Source organism: Gambusia affinis, linkage group LG01 (assembly GCF_019740435.1).
Source record: "Gambusia affinis linkage group LG01, SWU_Gaff_1.0, whole genome shotgun sequence".
Classification (NCBI taxonomy): domain Eukaryota; kingdom Metazoa; phylum Chordata; class Actinopteri; order Cyprinodontiformes; family Poeciliidae; genus Gambusia; species Gambusia affinis.
The window spans coordinates 45,078,406-45,088,540 of record NC_057868.1 but is presented as its reverse complement, the minus strand read 5'-3'; the positions used below and the strand labels follow the sequence as shown (position 1 = coordinate 45,088,540).

Sequence of the window (10,135 nt, the reverse complement as noted above, 5' to 3'; positions counted from 1 at the left end):
GAGTTCAGCCACATCAGCGTTAACGTCTTACCAGTTCAAACTAGGAAGCTGTGGACACAACTAATGGATAAGATTATTCTGTATGTTTAGATCTGAAACCCCATTAGAAATAGTCATCTTTCTTTAAATTAGACATGAAATATTAATCATAATATGATGGTCTATAATTTTTCAAAATTCACAGCTTCAGAAAAATGTTTTCCAGGTTAAAGACTAAAATGGCTCTTTGCTACACTTTACATCCATGCATCATCCAGGACACAAGTCTAGAAAGTTTCTTCATCATCTCTTTACGTTTTATGTTGAACAGTTTAACCAACTCTCATCAGCTGTATGTTTTCTTCTTTCACCTCATGACTTGTTAAAGTGCTGATTGAAATGCAGGATGAAGACTTTGGACTGAAGAGTTCTCCAGGTTAGACAAGTCACCATGACATGGCTTGAGTTTTTACCTCTGATTTAATCTGTAAATATCTTTAGTGTGCAATGTTTTGTAAATTTATACCAACCAGTTGGTCGCCATAAGACAGAAGAGGCCATTTAAACCTGAATCAGAAACTATTTAGTGGATCCACATGCATCCATGTTTACAATAGATTTGTCTATCATTGTCATCCAACTATAGAATCCATAACAAATCTTTTCCCCTCATGTCTCTCCTCTTTTTCTCTTTGCAGCAATTGAAGGTTTAATAAGTAAGATATTGGAAGTATTTTTTATTGGTTGGCTTCTACAGAGAAACTATATATAAAAAAACAAGAAAAATTTAACTTTAACCCTTTCTGAGAAAACTGCATGCTGAAATTTGTTGACTTGACATGAACCCCTTTATAATTTTCTATTATATTTATTTTCTCCTTGTTTTCACTGGAGGCTGTAAAGCATGAGTATATCTGAGAGCATGGTATGATTTTAATACCTCTACTCAATATTGAAAAACACAATTATGAAGCTTGTTTCCCCGAGCAAAGCGGAGACTAAGCTAACAGCGGGTTCAAGTCAAGCATTAAGCCAAACTCACACATGTTATAGTCAAAATCCTGCTTTATTTTGCATGAAAAAGACCCCATTTTCACCACAAAAGTTTCAACTTATTTCTGCAGTTAGGTCTTGACACCTTTATGACACCTTTAGCATGTTCAGCTTATTCCAGTGGCTAAGTCAAACATGTGAAATCCGATGCTGACTGTGCTAATCCAATAATTGGTGGCGGGAAGAGAGTACTTGTCATTAAAGGTCTCAGTAGCTTCCTTTATCACTCCAGCTCTATCCTTCAATTCTGCTCCACACAATCCTTTCTCCTCAAAGCTCGCTCATTGCATTTACAGTAGGCTAACTGGCTTAATACCAAAGTGTAACCTGTAAGGATAAAAGCAAGAGCCACGCTTTGCTTCTGTTGCTCGTAATCCACATGCGAGAAAAGGTAAAAATATTCCCTCTGTTTGTCTTTGCTTTCCAGAGGCGAGCCTCCCCGGAGAGGAAATTGGTGATGATAAGAGCTGCCACTGTGAGTTTTTCACCCAGGAATTACCTCCAGGACTCAAAGTTACTATTAGGGCTATTTGGTAAGGATCTCTTTTCTTAGCATTTTATTTAGACTTTTTACTAATGCTAACAAAACAGGCTAATAATAGTTGTGATGGGATTAGATTAAAACATTTTTATTGAGTTAATGGCAGGATCTGTAATTCATTAATCAGCAATTAATTGCATTTTAGTCAAAAACCATATATTGACAAAGTAAGCAATGTTTTTACTTTATTGAATAAATAGACATAGATATTTATTGTTTTTAATCTGTTATATTTAGGTTATTTAGCCATCAAATTAGTTCTGTTATACCCATTCAGATTTCAGGAAGTGTGATCATTCATGTAACTTCTTTGAAAAAGTACTTCTTTAGAAATCTGTGCTGTTGATGCTGACATTAGTCCTGGGAACGTTTGTGCTGCTTCAACATGTTTATCATTGAGTATTTTATGCTTGAATAGTTTTGTAGGCCAGCTTCTTTTAGCAGAACTCGTACACAGTAACAGTCTTCTACAGAGTTTCATCAGATTGTCTTTTAAAGCAAAAATGAACCTCAGTGAGGCAAGCATAGCGGCTTTGTTTTCCATTTCTGCGGATGTCTCTTGTGTGACAGATTTACGGGCATACTAGAAACAAGTCTGAGTGGACCGTGTTCCGTGCCTCCATTGTCGAGGCTGCCTATCGGAGCTGTCACCGCAAGGTTGTCGGTGCCTGTCGTGGCAGCAACCCTCGGACTTGTTGGTGGACACCTTCGGTGAGGGATGCCGTCAGCTGAAGAAGGAGTCCTATCGGGCCCTTTTGGCCTGTGGGACTCCGGAAGCAGCTGATGGGTACCGGCGGGCGAAGCGGAATGCGGCCTGGATGGTTGCTGAGGCAAAAACACGGGCGTGGGAGGAGTTTGGAGAGGCCATGGAGAAAGACTTCCGTATGGCTTCGAGGTGATTCTGGTTCACCATCTGGTGTCTCAGGAGGGGGAAGCAGTACAGCACCAACACTGTCTTTAGTGGGGATGGTGTGCTGCTGACCTCAACTTGGGATGTTGTGGGCCGGTGGGCAGAGTACTTTGAAGACCTCCTCAATCCCACCAACATGCCTTCCTTTGTGGAAGCTGAGTCTGGGGACTCTGGGTTGGGCTCTCCAATCTCTGAGGTCGAGGTCGCCGAGGTGGTCAAAAAGCTCCTTGGGGGCAGGGCCCCGGGGTTGGATGAGATCCGCCCGGAGTTCCTTAAGGCTCTGGATGTTGTAGGGTTGTGTTGGCTAACGCGACTCTGCAATATTGCATGAACATCGGTGGAGTTCCCCTGGATTGGCAGACTGGGGTGGTGGTCCACCTGTTCAAAAAGGGGGGCCGGAGGGTGTGCTCCAATTACAGGGGGATCACACTCTTAAGCCTCCCTGGCAAGGTCTATTTGGGGGTTCTGGAGAGGAGGGTCTGTCGGATTGTTGAACCTCGGATTCAGGACGAGCAGTGTGGTTTTCGTCCTGGTCGTGGAACACTGGACCAGCTCTACACCCTGAGCAGGGTCCTGGAGGGTGCATGGGAGTTCGCCCAACCAGTCCACATGTGTTTTGTGGACTTGGAGAAGGTGTTTGACCGTGTCCCTCGAGGAGCCCTGTGGGGAGTTCTCCGGGAGTATGGGGTACCGGGCCCTTTGATACAGGCTGTCAGGCCCCTGTATGACCGGTGTCAGAGTCTGGTCTGCATTGCCGGCATTAAGTCGGGCTCGTTTCCGGTGAGAGTTGGACTCCGCCAGGGCTGCCCTTTGTCACCGATTCTTTTCATTACTTTTATGGACAAAATGTCTAGACGCAGGCAAGGTGTTGAGGGGATCCGTTTTGGTGGCCTTAGGATCACATCTCTGCTTTTTGCGGATGATGTGGTCCTTTTGGCTTCATCAGGTCATGATCTGCAGCTCTCGCTGGAGCGGTTTGCAGCCGAGTGTGAAGCAGCTGGGATGAGGATCAGTGCCTCCAAATCCGAAGCCATGGTCTTGAGCCAGAAAAGGGTAGAGTGCCTTCTCCGGGTCAGGGGGGGTGTCCTGCCCCAAGTGGAGGTGTTCAAGTATCTTGGGATCTTGTTCACGAATGAGGGAAGAGGGGAGCGGGAGATCGACAGGTGGATTGGTGCAGTGTCTGCCGTCAAGCGGGCGCTGTACTGGTCCGTCGTGGTGAAGAGAGAGCTGAGCCAAGAAGCAAAGCTCTCGATTTACTGGTCGATCTACGTCCCCACCCTCATCTTTGGTCATAAGCTTCGGGGCATGAACGAAAGAACGAGATTCTGGATACAAGTGGCCGAAATGAATTTTCTCCGTAGGGTGTCTGGGCTCTTCCTTAGAGATAGGGTGAGAAGCTCAGTCATCCGGGAGGGACTCAGAGTAGAGCCGCTGCTCCTTCATGTCGAGAGGAGCCAGTTGAGGTGGGTCGGGCATCTGGTCAGGATGCCTCCTGGACGCCTCCCTGGTGAGGTGTTCTGGGCATGTCCCACCGGGAGGAGGCCCCGGGGAAGACCCAGGACACGCTGGAGGGACTATGTCTTTCGGCTTTCCCTTCTTAAACTGCTACCCCCGCGACCCGACCCCGGATAAGCGGAAGAAGATGGATGGATGGATGGATGGATGGATGGACGTGTTGAGATCTATGTTATTAATTGATACATATAAACATATTAGAGTCCTGGCCTTAAATACTAGACATTGGTAGAACCGGGAGGCCTGATGTCCCTCCCTGTTCACTCCTGTCCATCTAAAACCAAAGTCTGAACCTGGTGGTCTCTGCTCTGATTAGTTTTTCTTATGTTTGAAATAAATGACTTCTTTCAGTCCAAACACAAGCAAAAGTTCAATCACACCTTTAAAGCTCATCACTTTAAATGCATTGATATTTTGAATAGCAAATAAATTCACGTGGTTTGTGAAAATAAGGTGTCATCCCCCACAGCGTCATGAAGTTCCTGGTGTCAAAGAGGAGGTTCAAGGAGAGTCTGCGACCTTATGATGTGATGGATGTGATTGAGCAGTACTCTGCAGGTCACCTGGACATGCTGTGTCGCATTAAGAATCTGCAGTCCAGGCAAGTACATGTTTTACTCTGTGGGCTGCTTGGTGTGAACACGGTTGAAATCTGGACTTCACACTGGATACACACATGTTGTGATAAACACGCGCCATTGACCTGCCTGTTTCATTTGTGCTCTACATATGCTGTTTTCAGATCTATATCTGCAGCTTTTATCCAGCACCATAGTACAGTTCACTCCTTCACAAAAGTATCCAGTGTAACATTGTCGTCTTTTTGTTTTGTATCAGTTTTATCAGCCTCCTCAAATTCCTGACGCTCCGAAGGTCTAACATCCACAAAAAATATATTCCAGCAGTGAAATGCATACACTTCATCCATGCAGCAAGTCAGACTCGCTGTGTGTCTGAGTGGGCGTGTGTGTGTGTGAGTGAGAGAAAGAGGAATATATTAAAACTTGTTCTTCATAGCTAATGTGATTCACACATTGCTTCACTTTGCATTGCACTCATATCGTCTCTGTGTGCCTTGCCAGGATAGATATGATTGTGGGGCCCCCTCCCCCAACAACACCGCGCCATAAGAAGTCCACTGAAGGTCCTAGGTTAGGTTAATAGACTGCACCTTTAGACCATTTATCAGCATTTACTCTCTGTGTGCCATAGCTCAAATATTGGAGCAGTTACGTGCTGCATTGTCATTTTGACTGATGAACCCCTTTTGAGCTTCAGCCTCTTGATTTGTCTCATTATATTACCAGAATAACAAATTTGCAGCTTTATAAGGTCAAATGTACAGTTTTCTTTGTTATATTATACTCTTTTACAACCTGCTACCAATAAGAGGAGGATTAGTTTAAACCAATACTTACATATCTTAATGAGCCACAGCCAATGGCCTCACTCAACAGGGGTTTGAAGTGCTAGATGCTTGTTCTCCCAACGGAGAGACAGATGAAGAGATTCCCCCCATAGGATGCAATGGAAATGAAGCATGACCACCACCACAGAGGCATGCCCAGTGATGCATTCTGGCCTCAAACTGAATGTCTTGCAAGCTTTGTTCACACTTTGTCTCATAATGCATGGATCCACAAATTTCATTGAAAGCTTTTTAAAACGCAGTCATTTACATGGAGCTTGAAGATGAAATTCTTTTCTCATTTTCTCATGTCAGATTTATGCACATCTTTGCATTTTTAACATTTTTAATGGTAAACTTCTGAAGTTTTCTGGCTGAAATATTTGTTTTATCCCATCTGATTAAACATTTTTTGAAACCCTAGAGTTGACCAGATCGTTGGTAAAGGCTCCAAAGTGGATGGAGAGGGGATGGAGGACCAGAGCATGATGGGACGACTTGTCAAAGTGGAGAAACAGGTGGGCGTGTCCCAAATGTCCACCAATTCAGAGACCATCTACACAGTTCATTGTGAAAGTATTCATACCATTTAAATTTCCCCACATTTTGTTATATAATGCCAATAAACATCACTAAGTCCAGCGGATTGTGTGACATGTCTAAAAAGATTTTCAGTATTTATAATTTTAAAGAGGCAGTATTATGTAAAGTTGACTCTTCTGAGCTTTATATCATAATTTTATTCCCTCATTAAAAGCATACCTGGAGTCCATGTTTGAGAAATGCTTGAATCTCCCATAGCAACCATCCAGGGTTGCCTAAACGCTAGTTCCTACAAAGCACCGCCCTTTTACCCAGAGCTTCTCCTCCTTGGAGCTTCACCGAAGCTTCCTCTTGCCCCACTCGGCTCCTCCAGACTAGTGGCAGCAGCAATCAGCAGACACCTGGTGGAACTGCTCTGCTGATCTCATCATATGAGCTAGTTCTCCATAAAACACTGGTAAAAATGTTAACACCTTATGAAAGAATGTTGCTGTGATGACATGGTTAAGGCGAATGTCAGATAGAGCAGGAGCTTCTTAAAGAGACAGAAGCCCAATTTCCAGGTGTGAAATTATAAAGTCAAATATAAGTAATTTTTGATATTTACAGCATTTTTGTAACTGAAGGTAATATGGGAACTTGACAATGTGCCATTTTAGAGTATGGCACATTGCCCCCTTGAGAAGGAGGCAATGTGCCATAAAGGCTGTGCATTATGACAAAGGTTTGTTGGTTACCTAGTTCTAAATCTGATTTGTAATATTTGTATTATTTTTTTCTTCTTCCTGTAGGTTTTCTGCATGGACAGGAAACTTGATTTCCTGGTCAACGTGTATGTTCAGCGTATGGGCATCACTCACTCAGAAACAGAGGCCTTTTTTAACTCCAAGGAGCCGTACCCAGCACCGCCTTACCACAGCCCGGAGGAGACCAAGGAAGAGAAGGACGAAGACGAGGCAACCAAGGTGGAAAAGAAAGCCAAGATGTGTTCCGCCGTGGCAGATGTCTCCAGTTCTGATAGGTCTCTGGAAAAGAAGGATCCTTTCGGTCAGTCCGTGGCATGGTCAGCGCACTCCATCTGGAAGCAACAGCCGCCCTCCACTTCCTGGCAGCACCAGCTGCAGCACCCCTCAGCCAGCCTGCCTGGGCAGCAGCATGGCCAACACCCCTTCGCCCATCTTAGCCGCGGCGACAGTACCAGTCTTCCGCCTGCCTCCGCCACCCGCACCGACACATGACAGGTTGTCCTCGGGTGCGTGTGGGAGCGGAAGGGAGAGCAGCTCTCAGGGCAGGCGACGCCACAGGAGGCAAAGGTGTCAGCACGATGCCACTGTCGTGGAGAGCGACACCTCCCTCTCCATCCCGTCTGTTGACCACGAGGAGCTGGAGCGCTCCTTCAGCGGGTTCAGCATCTCTCAGGCGAAAGAGGACTTCTTTGGGCCGTCTTTCTTTGCGGGTTCAGGAGTAGGAGGAGGCAGTGCAGCAGCTGAAGCTGAAGGCGGACTCTCAATCTGCGCCAGGGTCCGACCGTTCATAGCCGAAGGGGAGTCGGATACTGACTCAGACCTGTACGCTCCGTCACCACTGTCCTTCACTGGGGCGTCCTGTGGTGAGAGGGGCTGGCTGGGATTGAAGTAGGCCAGAGGACTTACTCTGCCCCACCTGGAGGTGACACATCAGTGCCAAGACGAGATCATCAGACCTCCTGTCCAACCGGCTTACAATGCACTATGATGATGTTTTAGACAATTCCGAGTGGATTCACATAAGAGGCTGTGCATTATGACAAAGGTTATATTGCTACAAGTGTTAGTCAGATAACCTTCGAAAAATCAGAGGTCATTTTTTCTCACTTTTTCTGTTAATAATCACACATTTCACTGGCACTGATCACTGACAGTTGCTTCATATATTTTGTGGAACTTAAAATATTGTATAAACTTTGAGGCCCCATCAATAACAACACCGATATTTGGCAAAAATACTGCTCAACTGTACTGGCAGTACAAATACAGAACTGCCACCAGTACTGGATTTGGAATTTTAGATTTCCATTAGTGCTTTAACTTGATAGTTGGAGATTATTCCAACATCTTCCTCTATCCTCTCTAAAATGTCTTCCTTATGAACTTCAAGTGGAATTGATGAACATTTTATTAGGTAAAGAGTGAAATATATAACTTTTGCATTCTGCTGATATCTGAATATAATTTAGATTGTCAAAGTTTTTTAAAAGTTCATAAAACCACTTTTTATGTTAAAACATTTTGCATTTGAAAAAAATACTGAGAGTTTGTGTAATGCAAAGTTGTTAGCATAACGTCCTGTAAACCTCTATATCTTTGAATGACTTGAGGTATTATGATGCCAAACCTGTTGCTATGGTAAATGGTTTGATTCTTGCAGAGTAAAAACAAATATGCTTGCTTACAACATGGTTAATTCAGCCTACAGTAAAAAGAAAAAGAGAAAGAAGCAACTCCTCTTGAAGTAATACCAATATTTGCACAGCGATAAAGCAGAGTACCTTCTGCATGGCATGTTAAATGGTTGATTTTAGGACTGTTAGGTAGACTATAAACCAAAGCAGCAGCAGCAAAAAAGTCACCTCAACTACATTATTTCCTGTTTTGCAGAGACAATGGGGTGCATAAAACATGAAGTAAAACATGATATGCATGCACGAGTGGTTTCAAGTGTTTTTAATGCTCCTAAAAGGCTTTGGTTGATTTCCAATCATGCAAATGCTGCCTGAGCTTGCAAAATTCAAAAACCAACACAACATTTTTGGGCAGACTTGAGTGAAATGTTAAATATAAACAAAAAAAAGGGCTGAGTTTGATGCAGCTTGTAGATTTTTCTGGGTTTCACAACAAATACAGTTGGATTGTGTAACTTTACTCAGACATGATGGTGTTTATCCTGAACTGCATTGATTTTTCCAGTAGATTTTCTTTTGCTACTTTGGTTCTGCAAAAAAGGAAATGCAATAAAGAAGCAAACAGGGCAAATGAGAACCGTCTTTAAACACTCAAAGCCTTATTTTCAACCGGCTCCATTTTATAAATAAATCAATTATTTCATTTTTTAAATGTTTTGTAAAAGAGGTGACAGTTGATCTTCAGTCAGTCTGATTTAAAGAACAGATTAAACATTTTCATTTCAGTTCAGTTCTAACATGCAGCATTTAATAATTTCCGTCATGAACAGCTCCTAACATGAAAATCATATCAAGAAATATAATTTATTAGAGACTGTTAGTACAAAATCCACATTTTACCAAAAAAAAAAAAAGACCTACAGGCATGTTTTTTTTAAAAGCAAATGGGTTAAATCTAAAAGGTTTTGGAGGTCAGAGAACAGGTTCAAGTTCAACACTATGTAACTGCTACACCATCATCTTCTTCAAGAATAAAAATTTGTACATTACTGAAAAGTTTGAGTTTTATTGCTTCTGCTTTAAATATTTGAACGATTAATGCCTGTTCACGAGGACGTTTCCATGGTGCAATAGCGGAAATATTTCACTAGATGGCGACAGAGAACATAACTTCGAATGGTACCTGCAGAGCAAAAAGTTTAACCACGAATAACATATTTTGCTGCCAAGGAGCCGGACTCTGGCAGTATTTTAAAACCTCTTGTTGAGTCATTCTACAGACTGCTTGCACACAGCAGATAAACACAATATGAAATAACCCACCTTAGTGGTCTGGATCAGTTCTTCCGTTCATTGCCTCGATCGCAACTCTGGGAATTAGCTTGCTGGAACTAAAATAAAATTTTCTCTCTATTTTCACAGATTTAATTAATGATACAGTAATGCTCTGGTGGAGACAAAATAATCATCTCTTCTCAGTTCAGTTCTTTTTCTGCTTGACTGGTTCATTGGTTGGACCAGGTTCATTGACTAGTCCAACCAGTTCATTTCAGACTGGTTCAGATGCTTGCATTCGCATTTGAACTTTCTCCACATTTAGTCACATTACAAACTTCAGTATATTTTATGTAGTGCTGTCAATCGATTAAAAGGTGTTTTTGAAAATCAGATTAATTAATTAATAAATATTATTGTGACTACTTTTAACTATGAAGTGGAAGGAAAATTATGCTCAACTTAAAATCCCACAAACGTTCAGTCCATCTTCCAGTCCGACACAAACTGTAAACATAAACCTCCATTAAT

At 42.8% G+C, this 10,135-nt stretch overlaps 1 pseudogene; it reads left to right on the top strand.

The window, feature by feature from the left end:
- The first annotated feature begins 883 nt into the window (after nt 1-883).
- On the top strand, nt 884-9,378 carry LOC122830145 (annotated as a pseudogene).
- The last annotated feature ends 757 nt before the right edge of the window (nt 9,379-10,135 follow it).